The following is a 12,563-nucleotide window of genomic DNA, read 5'->3' on the forward strand; positions in this document are numbered from 1 at the left end:
CTTATAATATCAATCGCACAAATATTGCCGGAAGAACTTCCATCAGGACGACATGGCTCGAGCCCAAAAGTAGATTTTTCCTACGTCGAAATACCCTTAGTTCGCAACACCACTGTTGCTGCTCTTTCTGTTATGCTTGGTGTGCTTTCAGACGTTCTTGTTTCGATTTTGCCTACCCTACAGGCTGCAAAATGCCACCCTTATGCTGGCTCAGGCTTGATGCACCCACTTACAGTAAAAATCTTTTGTATAGTCTCTTTGTGCCACAGGATTAGGTTTTGTCATGGCCCATAAGAGGGAACCATCCTCCTCCCAGCCTACCCTTAATTGCTAGATGAACATGATGACTTAGGAACAAAAGTGCTGAATAGATTTAAGGAAGGTTTGTCTTATGCCCTCGCATGGGCTGAATGTTCTACATGCTATATACCAAGAAAGATAAACAGTTGTGCTACCATAAGAGCAAATGCACCCTACAAAGTTAAGCATGTAGCAATGGTGAAGCAAAAGGCAATGATACAGATGGAGACTGTGGATTAAGAACCAGTCTTGCAAAGTTCTACAGGTATGGCTGATGAACTCTGATTGACCACCAGTGAGACTCCCTTTGCTACCCCTCTTACACCTTTCCAAGCCAGCAAGGGATGGCTTGACAATTACAACCATCAGTTTTCACTTGAAACAAATGTGAAGGTGATTGAGGAACTACAATTGGTAGACCCCAAATGGGATGAAAGTTTTTTAAAGCTGAGAGATTATTGCTGAAAAAGGAGTAAAAGCAAGGGTGAGTGTGGAATATGGATGAAATTGGGTGGTATGTACATAGTTAAAATAAATATCTGTACCGAGCTTATAATTGACTTTTAATATTTGACTCCCTCTTTCACTCTCAAAATTGGAATGTTATGTATTGCATGCAATATTTAAGACTTGAATTTTGTAAGCAACATGCCAAAGCACATCACACCCAGATATCCTAGAAACACCTTGACAGCTGTTTGCAATTACCAGAGAGCACAAACTATCATTAGTAGTTGAATCTTGTATACACTGAAACTAGCAGTTGTAATATACATTTTTTTTTTACTAAATTTCTCTAAACAACTGTTATTGTTACCTAAAGCAGCCAATATCTTTTTTAATAGATTTGAATAGATTTTACTTAATAGCCCATTAAGATGTCTTCCAATACATACAGTAGTTTATGGCAAAATTTAGGCTTCGAGTAGTTGCAGCTGCCAAGGATACCTATACCCATGCTACTTGAAGTAGTTTTATTGCTGAGAGTTAAAACCTTCATATGGAAATACCTTCCTTCAAGTGCTCTAATTGGGAAAAAAAGTTGAAAAGGACCAAATTTATTACTTGCTCACCACAAGAAAAATAAAAAAAAATTTGAGCTGTAATGACAAGACAGATAAAAGTTTAGGCACAAAATATGCTCATGAATCTTTCATTCTATTAAATTGTGAAAAGTCTATCCAAGAAAAAAAAAAAGCACCAACTATACAGGACAGTAGTTCTTTCTTGCATGGCAGAAGGAAGTAAACTTGACCCAATAGTAATAATCAAACAAAACCATTACCAGAGGACAAAAATTCCAAGTGGAATGGTCAATAATGTCCATTCAAAAGAACAGATGGATGAATCTGGATGTACAATTTGGTTGTGGTAGTAATAGAAAGGTCAGACTGGAGGTGTACCAAACAAAAATCTCAAACTTTAATATTGAGAGTACTGTACATAAGATATTTTTAATTGTTTTGTGTTTAAAACTTTAAAGATATGTTACGATTGCTTAACATAAAGATGATTCAGGTAGGTAAATGAGTAAATTGATATACCAGAAATTTTACTGGTACATAATAGTGGAATGTCATAGTTCATAACTAAAATCTTTCATTGCTTAACAATTTTGTTCTGGAAAATGCACAAGTGAACCTCTATTGCTGAAAAAAAATGCCGTGTAATCCCAGTTTTGAGGCAACAAAAGACAGTAGACTGATGGCTCATATATTTTCTTCACTTCTCTGATTTATGTTTTTTTTTTTCCAAGATCTGATTAAACTACCCAATTTCTATTTTATTTCGTTTCTATCCTTATTTTCCATTCTAATAATCAGATACACCTAATCCAGCCAGCTTCATTTTTAAGTTGACTAACCCCTGTCCACTCCAGCTCCGCAACAAGAACTTATTGCCGGTATACTGGATGCACAATAAGAAGGCAGGACAACGAGACCTATTTCTTAATTGGTTCCACTGCGGCTTCCAAGTGGATGTTGAGAGGAACCTGCAGGAGCTAAGGTTATATTCTGAGGTCCTGATAATGTTTGACACTGATCTGGGATATCCATAATCTGTGCAGATTCTGCATGACAATGTGGATGTGGTGTTCTTTCCTCCCAACACCTAGCCAGTCAATGGACCAGAGGATCATTAAGAACTTCAAAATCCATTACAGTAAATATGTGATGGATAAATTCCAATCAACCATGGATAACAATCCTGACCTGGAAGTTGTGCAGTATAAGAAGAGTTTCACTATAGCCGACTGGAAACTGGAAACTTCTGTGGCCCAATAAAGGCTTTGTTCCTTCCATACAATTGTGAAGATTGTGGCACTGCCATGGTGAGTAACTTTGTTCCTTCAATACAATTGTGAAGAAGATCGTGGCACTGCCATGGTGAGTAACCGCTGAAGACTTCTGGTTAGCGGCTGGGGACAATGTCTTAGAATTTCTTGACAGGCATTTTTTAAGGCAACGACTTGTTTAGTTGTTTATATATATACAGAACTGTTATTTTAAAATAGCAGCTACTGTAAATATGTTAACCAGTGTACATAGAAAACCTAAGGGAATACGAGTAACAAATAGCAAAAAATTTTTGTAGTTTTGTAACCTGTTTACAAGATAACTAGTAAAGTACCAATATACTGTACTGTAGTACTGTGGTAATAGCTTTCCTTTTTATGTTTTAAATGATATACAATACCGTACCTTTTAAATATATCTTCCATAGTGTTCCCATAATACAGAGACCCATTACTATTCAATACTTAAGTGATACTACTCTATAGTAGTATACACTATTTTACTACTGTACTTTCAAAGGGTCTCTATACATGTCAAGGTTTTCTAGTGTGTGGTCAACTCGTTGCCCTACAGTAGAGCTCAAAATGGCAGTGACTGGCCAAGAGAAGCTTTGCCTAAGCAGCGTAAATCTTTTAGCTCTGGGAAATCATCTTTCATAAACTTATCACTATTTTGAAATTGCTTTGCCGCCGAGTCAACTCCCCGAACTCAAAAGTGAGAGTGGTAAATCAGTAGTTTGTGGATTCATGTCATTCACAGGTATCTGTTACCTATCACTGCTCCCAAATAGCCGGCCTGACTGTATGGTTTTCCTGATGAGTGTCTAAACAATTGTGTCAATGGTCTTTGATATTCACATGTGGTTACCTTTTAATCTAGAACTAGATTTTACTTCATTTCTATTGCCATAAAACCAGTGGTATAGCAAATATGTAAACATTTAAGAGGATACAGATGTCTTTGTAATAAAAAACAAATAAATTGACAACTGAGCTAGGGTGTTGTGGAATGCTGCTTCCCTTTTGATGGAATGTTATAAAGCATAATTTTAAAACTGAAAACAAATGTACTAAACAAAATGAAATAGCACATTCTTAAAGTGATGAAAGTTAAAGATATTACGACTAAATTTTCACAGAAATGCGTAATCTCATTAACAATGATTACCTCAACTTTCTTGAATACACATCTTCAGAAAAAAGTCATGGTGACGACTAGTTAACCAAATTTGATACACATACAGTTCTCATTAAAGTATTCATCTTAATACACAAAAATCTTAAATACTAAAAAATTTCTTATAAGAATAACAAAAATAGAATCTAGATATAGAATAATCAAAGATTGTCTTAATTGTTCAGGGTAATGTCAAAATACAATGCTATATTGAGGAAGAGGAAACTAAGTTACAGTTAAATGATATAGGAGAAAATTTAACCTTTTAAAAAGCAACATAAAATTTCAATACATGCATAGCATACAACATAATAACTAGAATAAGTGTATACAAACTTATAGAACATGATTTCTTTGTAGTGACCCTTCAGACACCATCTGCACAGCTTTCTGCATTTTACTCTTTATATGTTCCCTTTAGTCTCTTCCCACCTTGTTAATTTTCATTTTAATGATTGAACAAATTTAATATCAATTACAAATAAGCCCTAGGATATAGTCTAGAAATATGACTTGGTGGTAATATTAATCTACATATAACAAATTGCTATATAAAAGGTTCAATAATTTGGATAATTTATACAGAAGATGGATTCTCTTCTTTTTTACTTTTCCGACTACTGATAAAAATTTGACATTCAAATGCTTTTTGTAATGCCTTATTTTATTTATTGCAGATGTTGACAGGTTGGACTAACAAAATCCCATTTTATAGGCCAAAACTGATTAAAAAAAGAAACAGGAAGGAATAATGAAACTTAACTTCCACATGGAAAACACCTGCATCTTACGAATGAGAGATTTTACTAGCCAGAAATATGGAGCAAAGATAATTGAAGATCCAGGCATTACATGTGTTGTATACTCCAAGAGTTACTAATTTCCAGAGTAAGTGTGGGGAATAATGTCCTGATAGGAATTAGGATTAGGAAGTTGCCTTATGAGAGGGACTCCTTCATATAAAAGGAATAGCTGCTAAAATAAAATTTTGAAATTATTTGTATTTTTCCTAACTATACAAAACTGAGTTCTTTAATAGGAATATGGCTTCAGCAAAGTTGGAGTGACCGTTGAAAATTTAACAAGTTAGTTACAAGTACCAGCAAGTGGCAGGAAAAACTGCCTACCTGTCAGTCAGTTAGACACACCTGTAGGTAAGGCAGGAAGTAACTTAGAAGACAAGAGTTTGAAGAGTTGGAAAAAAAATACACATTTCTTTAAACATTTGTGATTTATTCCCACACAAATACAAACCATGGTCTTTTAATAGAGCCTTAGGAGGTTCCTATGACCCAAAATCTGGCTGGCTGTGAAATGTCAGAGCATGTACTCCTGTAAAGAAAAGGTGTCGACTCGTGCCACCCTCCTAATGGTTCGAGTATGGAGAAGTCACAGACATTAGGTTAGGCCCATACCAAATGTAAAAGGTAACTGGTCATGGGAGAATCTATATCCCTTTATAGGATTTGTTTCCTTTTATAGGATATGTTGTCTGAATGCATAAGCAGCTAAGAAATAGATTTGAATACATTATATCCATCATCATCCTTGTCTGGGGGAGGATGAGAGATACTTGTTAATACATCGATGTTTGAAAAGAAAGGTTGCTTGGTTATGACACTTGCCTGAATTTATCATCAAAACCAGCTCATAGCAGCTGTGACTGCTGCACCCCTAAGAAAGGAAGGTAGAATGTCGGTCAATCTAGTTTTCATACTAGGCTTATGCCTAAACTGCTATTTTAGACCAGATGCATCTTGTCTCACGAGAGTTAGGCTGGCTACATACCACGTTGAGCAGCCACCACAGGAACAATGGTAAAAGTGGCCAAGGACCTGTGGGTATAGTCCAGCAGAAAGTGGAAAGTGAAGGAAAGCTATTTAAGGATCTTGACTCAGCCCCATTTAAAATTGTTATTTATGGGTTACTTCAAACTCTACTTTTGTTTCTCAGCCAAATTTTTTTTACTCATTTAAAAACGCATTGAAAGACAATTTTTTACATAAAAAATGTACATAGAAAATTCTATACATTTTTATTTTCTTTATGTATTTTTTTTCAATGTATAGAAGTTACTTTTAAAAATGACTATTTTTCATATGCAAGTTTTCTTGTTTTTTGTTCAAATGAATGTGTAGATTGTATGCAATAATATGCCCTATCTTTTCATGTTTGAATGACAAAAATTGGTGAAATATTAAAAATATTAGTTTCCAGTCTTTCTCCAAAAATTTCATATTTTGAGAAATTGGGCTTCAAAGCTTTATATACATTGGTTGAATGGACTTCAATTTGTGAGGGTGGTAATTTTCCCCACTATAAGGACATGATTGTCATATTTTAGGATTATTTACTAACCAGCGTGATCCCTTCCCTCAAATCCAAAAATTATTGCTCCCCCAAACACATATTATAGGCTGCATGTACCAAATGCGCACACATGAGCAAGATTGGCTAACATAATATAGTAATTTTGTCTGTAGTTTTATGGGGGAAATTTTAAGCTTTTGGCCTATCTAGTTATTGTCTCCTGACACTTTATACATCTATCAACATAATCATAACATAAATTTTTAAGATTTTTAAATAAAGTACAGTAAATAAATAAATAAATAGATACCCAGGTCAGAAAGGTGTTGCATATGGGACTGGGCATTATTCCATAAATATATAAAAAGGACTTTATAGCAATAAAAATTTTCTTTAATAAACTAATTGAAGCCTAAAATATAGTTTTCCTTGCTAATAGTACAATAATCTTGATTTTCAAAATTCCAAGCTAGAGGTCATGAGTTGCTCTCCTAAGTAGACTCTTACCTTAATACACAAGCCACTGACTGGTTTTTCCCGATTGGTGGGATGGACCTATTATCCTTAACTTTGTGAGCCTTTGCCCAAGTTTAACCTCCAACCCCTTCACCAGTTGAGGTATAGTATAGGCACAACTAATAGTCTCACAAAGCTATAGAGAACCCTAGTTTTAGGATAACTTTTCTTTATCTTGCCAGTGCTAAGAAAGGTCTTTGGAGCTCAGGCCTCAAACACCAAGTCCTATTAAGATCACACAACAGTGAAACCTCTGCAGGACAGAATAGCCAGTCATTGTGATGTGCTTTGTATGCCTCCTGAAAAAAAAGGGGAGTAACTCAAATCTGGTAATGTGGGCAGCTGGTTCTTGGTCATGAACTCGTGAACCAGCCAATGTAGCAAGAAAGGGACGATAGGGAAGGGCACCTGGTTTTTTTGGATTCCCCCACTGGTGCCATGTCTCAACAGATTGCCTGCTTGCCTTCTTTCTCTAACCCCGCTCCACCTACTTATCCTCAGTATTTCTTTCTCTCCGTTTCTATATAGGATGGCGATTTCTAAATAATCATTCTAATTTTTGTTGCAAACCACCACTGAGGTAAAATTCAGGGTGTGTGTTCTGTATAAAGGTGTCTCACATCCTAAGCATGGTATATGAGCGTGGGACCTCCCATGTTCACATGCCAGATATTGTCACTACACACTCTGTGACACGTATACTCTTCAAGCTCACCATTTGGCTACCTTCATAACTGCTAAGGCAGTTATCGAACTGGTATTTCTGGGAAGAAAAGGCAAAGAGAGAGAGTGATCTTTGGTTTCACCAGTGTCAGAATGTGTTTAAAAGCAGATGACTTCCCTATTGTCCACTTCTCTTTGTGTTGAGTATAGCATGATACAAGATGTCAAAAGTTCATATTAGCTAAAGTTAGCAAAAAGACCGTCAAGAGAGTTAGATCTTTGATGCTCATACGAGCCTTGAGAACACTAGTCATATCTTACTTTGGGTCCTGAGAGGGGCATGACTGCTTAAAGCTCCTCATGGGCCTAGACAACTACCCTGAGGAACAGATGTTTATGTTCCTGAGTGTGAAAATTGTGCTTAAGACATTGATGAGAAAGTCTACATTCTGTGCTCGAGCATCTACGATTGTAGGAGTAACCACTTCTACAACACAAATATTAAAGAAATATTTTAATTCCTTTGAAGACAGCGTAGAGACCTATCATAGATCCCCAGATATCTAAGGAGTTTCTTGCAAAACGTACTTTGCTTGGAGGAGATGCTGTAAAGTCTACAACTGTGAAGTGCAAATTACTTCAAGCATTGGAGGTACCTCTGAAGGTGCGGCTGACATTTTTAAGAGAAGATCAATGAGAAATTTTAGTTTCTTCCTAATTTTTCTTAAACAGTTATGAGATAGGAATTATTAAGAATGTACTTGCCATCTCCATAATGAACGGAGTTTGAAAAACAAACTTGTTCACTGACGAGAGATCCACAACTGATCTCCAGTTCCTAGACAACTTCTCCACCCAAGAAGTTTTGCATAGAAAACTAGAGAACTGGCTAAAACTACATTGTGTACCTTATTCCCTTATATTGCTGTTTTCATGGGTGCTATGAAGCCCAGAGCTTTTGTCAATTTCAGAGGGTAACTGTAGAATGCCATCAGAGTGCAAGTAAGGAGAGGATGAACTATGAAGGGCAGGATGTATTTCATCCAGAAGGACTAATACCACCTAGTGCTCTGCTCCATGTCACTGCCACGTTGCCCAATGGTGATGGTATGGCAGGCAATCCCCCACTTATGGTAGCTGGAGAAGGGGACTGCAGACTTCAGCATAACCTTCCTTACCTCTACTACCCCTCCTAAACTATCAGATTAGACATGGAAGGGTGGAGTGCCATCCCTACCTTTCTTACAGGGAAGCAGAAACACCTGAAGATCCTGCTTGGTCTTTAATCCATATACTTTAGGTGTTGCAGAGGCTAAAGGTCTCGCTGCAGCTGCCTTCAAAGGGCCTCGCCTGTGAAGGTAACTGCATGGGAGATAAGGGAGTCATGGCTAGCCTTACCCCACCATCAATTCCCATGTCCCTCTGAGGAAAGAGGGATGTAGAACTGGGGCACTCCTGTGTTTATGTCACCTTTTGTTCAACTTGTCCGAAGAAAAGGGGAAAAGTAGTATCTCTTCTCTTTAGGAAGCAGTTTTCCTGTTGATTCACTGACTGCTGTGTCATGAGAGTCACTGCCTTTGCACAGGATAGAACCAACTTGCTGTACTCTGTCTTGAATAGAGGAGAAGTAGGCAATTGTCCCAGACCACTGGTCAATACAAGAAGCTGGCAGGAGGCTGGCCATGGAAGATTTCCATGGCAGCAGACTCAAAAGCTAAGAAGACTGGGCCCTCAGTTTAAGTCTCTCCACAAGCAAAACATCTGTCGCTGCAGGATCAAAAAAGTGTGGGAGACAGGATTTTACTAAATCGGATAGACCTCAGTGAACTTTCATGCCTATGATCCGGAATTTTATTCTGTCCAAGGCCACACAAGAAACTTCCAACCAATTGCACCTTAAAAAGGGGCCTTTAATCCTTGAGGGGTGCTGAAATATTATAAAATTACCACATTCATAGGAAAGACAGTAGCACCTTCAAGGTCATTGCATTTGCTATTGAGTGCAAGAGCATTAACAGATGAACACTCAGTCTTGGGAGTCTCTACTCTCACTAGACGGGAGTCGGGCAGCATTGGGGAGTAGAAAACCCCGACTCCTCTTTCATTAGGGAGGAGGACTTCTAGAGTATGCACAATTCAGACTGAGAATTAGACTAGGAATGTACCTAGAAGAGATTGAAAGTGTTGGTGACTCTTGGCATTACCTTCAAGTGAACTTGGTATTGGGCAACGAGCAGTGTGCATAACAGTTAATTGATGGTGAAGAACCCTCCTTCTGATTGCACACATAAGATGGGAACATTTAATTTTGATATAAATCCTAGGTAGTTAATTGTTCTTGTTCATGGTCCTGTGAGCACACAATAACTTCCTGGAGTGTGGACTGGCAAAACAGGTCACAAACAGTATTATCGTTCCCGTACACACGAGAATGTGGGAGCATTGCCGTTGACCTAGGGGCAAGGAGGAAAATAAATATGCACTGATCAATCTAATGGTGACATCATGACAGGACCTATCATGCAGAGACTAAGGATCATATTCTCAATCATACTCGCATAACGAAATGTTTCGTCACTCATATAAGCTAGTAGATTGATTGCTAGTTCCTCTCATCCCACCAAGAGCCAATGTCTCTACCTACAGAACTGAAGTACTCTTATGGATGGAAAGAGACCAAAGTGTACTTCAATCATCGAGGTGAAGGGCAGCCCTTAATCTCAACTGACAGTTTGTGTACTCGGCGTAGCACGAGATCGAGCACCTATAGCAAAATCGTAAGCCCCAGCAATGCGTACTTAGACACCTCAGTCCTGGTTGGTTCACAGTACTGCACCTCTCTCTCTCAGGATAAGAGATACCGCTCGAGTGTCCAGGAACAGGAGGAATGAAGGGCTTAGTCCTTTAACAGTGCGTGTGCTTGGTATGGTGCGAGACCATGCATCAATAGCAGGAGTATAACCCCTTGCATTACATACTGAGATGCTTTCTCAGTCTGGATTGGTTCTCGATACTGCACTCTCACACGTAAAATGGGAGAAATCGGTTAGGAGTCTTATGTGACTCCTATTGATTTGTTTTTCTGGACCTCAATATCTACTTAGAAGTATCAGCATTTGAAGAATTTAACAAAGGTAAAGCAGAGGATAAAAAACTAGCCACTACTGGTTAGAGGTCTTGGAAACCAAGGATGATGCTTCCAAGGAGGAAGTGGCCACAGGTGACTCTAAAAGCAGCAGCAATAGTAGTTGCCACACCCTTCAGCATTTCCATGGTAGAAGAACAAGTTAGAAAGACAACACAGGAGCAGCTTTTAGAAGTACTCATTATTATTATTATCATTATTACTTGCTAAGCTACAACCCTAGTTGGAAAAGCAGGATGCTATAAGCCCAGGGGCTCCAACAGGGAAAATAGCTCAGTGAGGAAAGGGAACAACAAAAAATAAAATATTTTAAAAAGGGCAACAATATTAAAATGAATATCTTTATAAACTTTAAAAACTTTAACAAAACAAGAGGAAGCGAAATAAGATACAAGATAGAACAGTGTGCCCGAGTGTACCCTCAAGCAAGAGAACTCTAACCCAAGACAGTGGAAGATCATGGTACAGAGGCTATGGCACTACCCAAGATTAAAGAACAATGGTTTGATTTTGGAGTGTCCTTCTCCTAGAAGAGCTGCTTACCATAGCTAAAGAGTCTCTTCTACCCTTACAAAGAGGAAAGTGGCCACTGAACAATTACAGTGCAGTAAGAAGAATTGTTTGGTAATCTCAGGGTTGTCAGGTGCATGAAGACAGAGGAGAATATGTAAAGAATAGGCCAGACTATTCATTGTGTGAGTGTATAGGCAAAGGGAAAATGAACCATAACCAGAGAGAAGGATCCAATGTAGTACTATCTGGCCATTCAAAAGACCCCATAACTCTGTAGTGGTAGTATCTCAACGGGTGGCTGGTGCCCTGGCCCACACACTGCGAGTCGATAACTGCGAACAGTCATGCCCCACAAAAAGTATGTGGATGATAAGATTGATGGCAAGTCTGCACATACACCTGTTACAGATTTGTGACTTATCCAGAAAACAAATGCATGTCCTTGTAATTTTCATTTAATTTATCCAGGTTTGCCTGAACACAACAGCCTGTCTGCACACTTATCCCTTTACCTGGAAAGAGAAAAACTAAACTGCCAAGAGTATGTGCGTACTGCTTGTTGCCAAAATCAAAAGAGAGTGTCTTGGCTATTGACTGGTAGATATGACTAATTTGTTAAGCTTTATAACCTCCACTCCAGCTCCACTGAAATCATACTCCTATGAAAGGACAACAGTTTGTATTTGTGTAAGACCAAGTAGTATATAGTGCCTAGCAAATAGACAGTAGTGCCACTTTACTAGTAAACAGGATCTGGAGAAGTAATAAAAGGTTAAAGCACTTAAAATACTCATATGACTCATAAGTATGAAATATTGCCAGTAGATAAAATACAAATAATCTCCTTTGGAATTTTAACAGTTGATCCTATGTAGTAAAATATCTTTTATCTTAATTCACTCTACTACAAAGAACATGAAGGAATAGGAAACAAATATTTAATGCATGAAATCATAATGAATTCTAAATTCACCACCGCCTCCTTGCCCCACCAACAGTACTTATATTTAATCCTGTTCCCCAGGAGCCTATGGTGATATACAGTACACATCTAGATCCAAGCAATATTGCTTGCTTATGATGTGTATCACCTCAAGACCATTAGGGAGGATAAAATGTGTGCAGTTACTGCTGGCAGAGCCTGGAGAGGGTTGAAACATAGTTGCTGGTGTAGTAAACCTACTATTATTCAAAGCATATACAATTACATACCTGGTTCCTCTTCATTTTTATACTGTCTTTGTTTTGACTGAGATATTTAACTGCTGACCCACTGTTTCAGTGGTTAGAAATGAAAATCCCTCAGGAAAAAGTTGTTGACATATTCATAAGAGATTGTTCATATTGTTTGCATGGTTACCATACCAAAAAAATCAATAAAAGACTAAAAACTAAATCTTTCTTCCATGTAGAATACTGTGATGTAGGGAAACTTTTCATACTGGCATGTCCCTCACCTTCCAAATCTCATAGAAATTTCTGAAACTACTGGCCAAGTGTACTAGTGAAATAAAATAAAGAATACTGTAATATTAAAGCATAATCAACAATTTAAAAATAAGCAATAAACAAAACAGTGAAATATATTGGAAAATTCCTGAAATGCCATTAGAATATTTTTTAAGTAAAAAGGAAATGTATAG

The sequence above is a fragment of the Palaemon carinicauda genome, chromosome 38, assembly GCF_036898095.1.
Source record: "Palaemon carinicauda isolate YSFRI2023 chromosome 38, ASM3689809v2, whole genome shotgun sequence".
NCBI classification, from domain to species: Eukaryota; Metazoa; Arthropoda; class Malacostraca; order Decapoda; family Palaemonidae; genus Palaemon; species Palaemon carinicauda.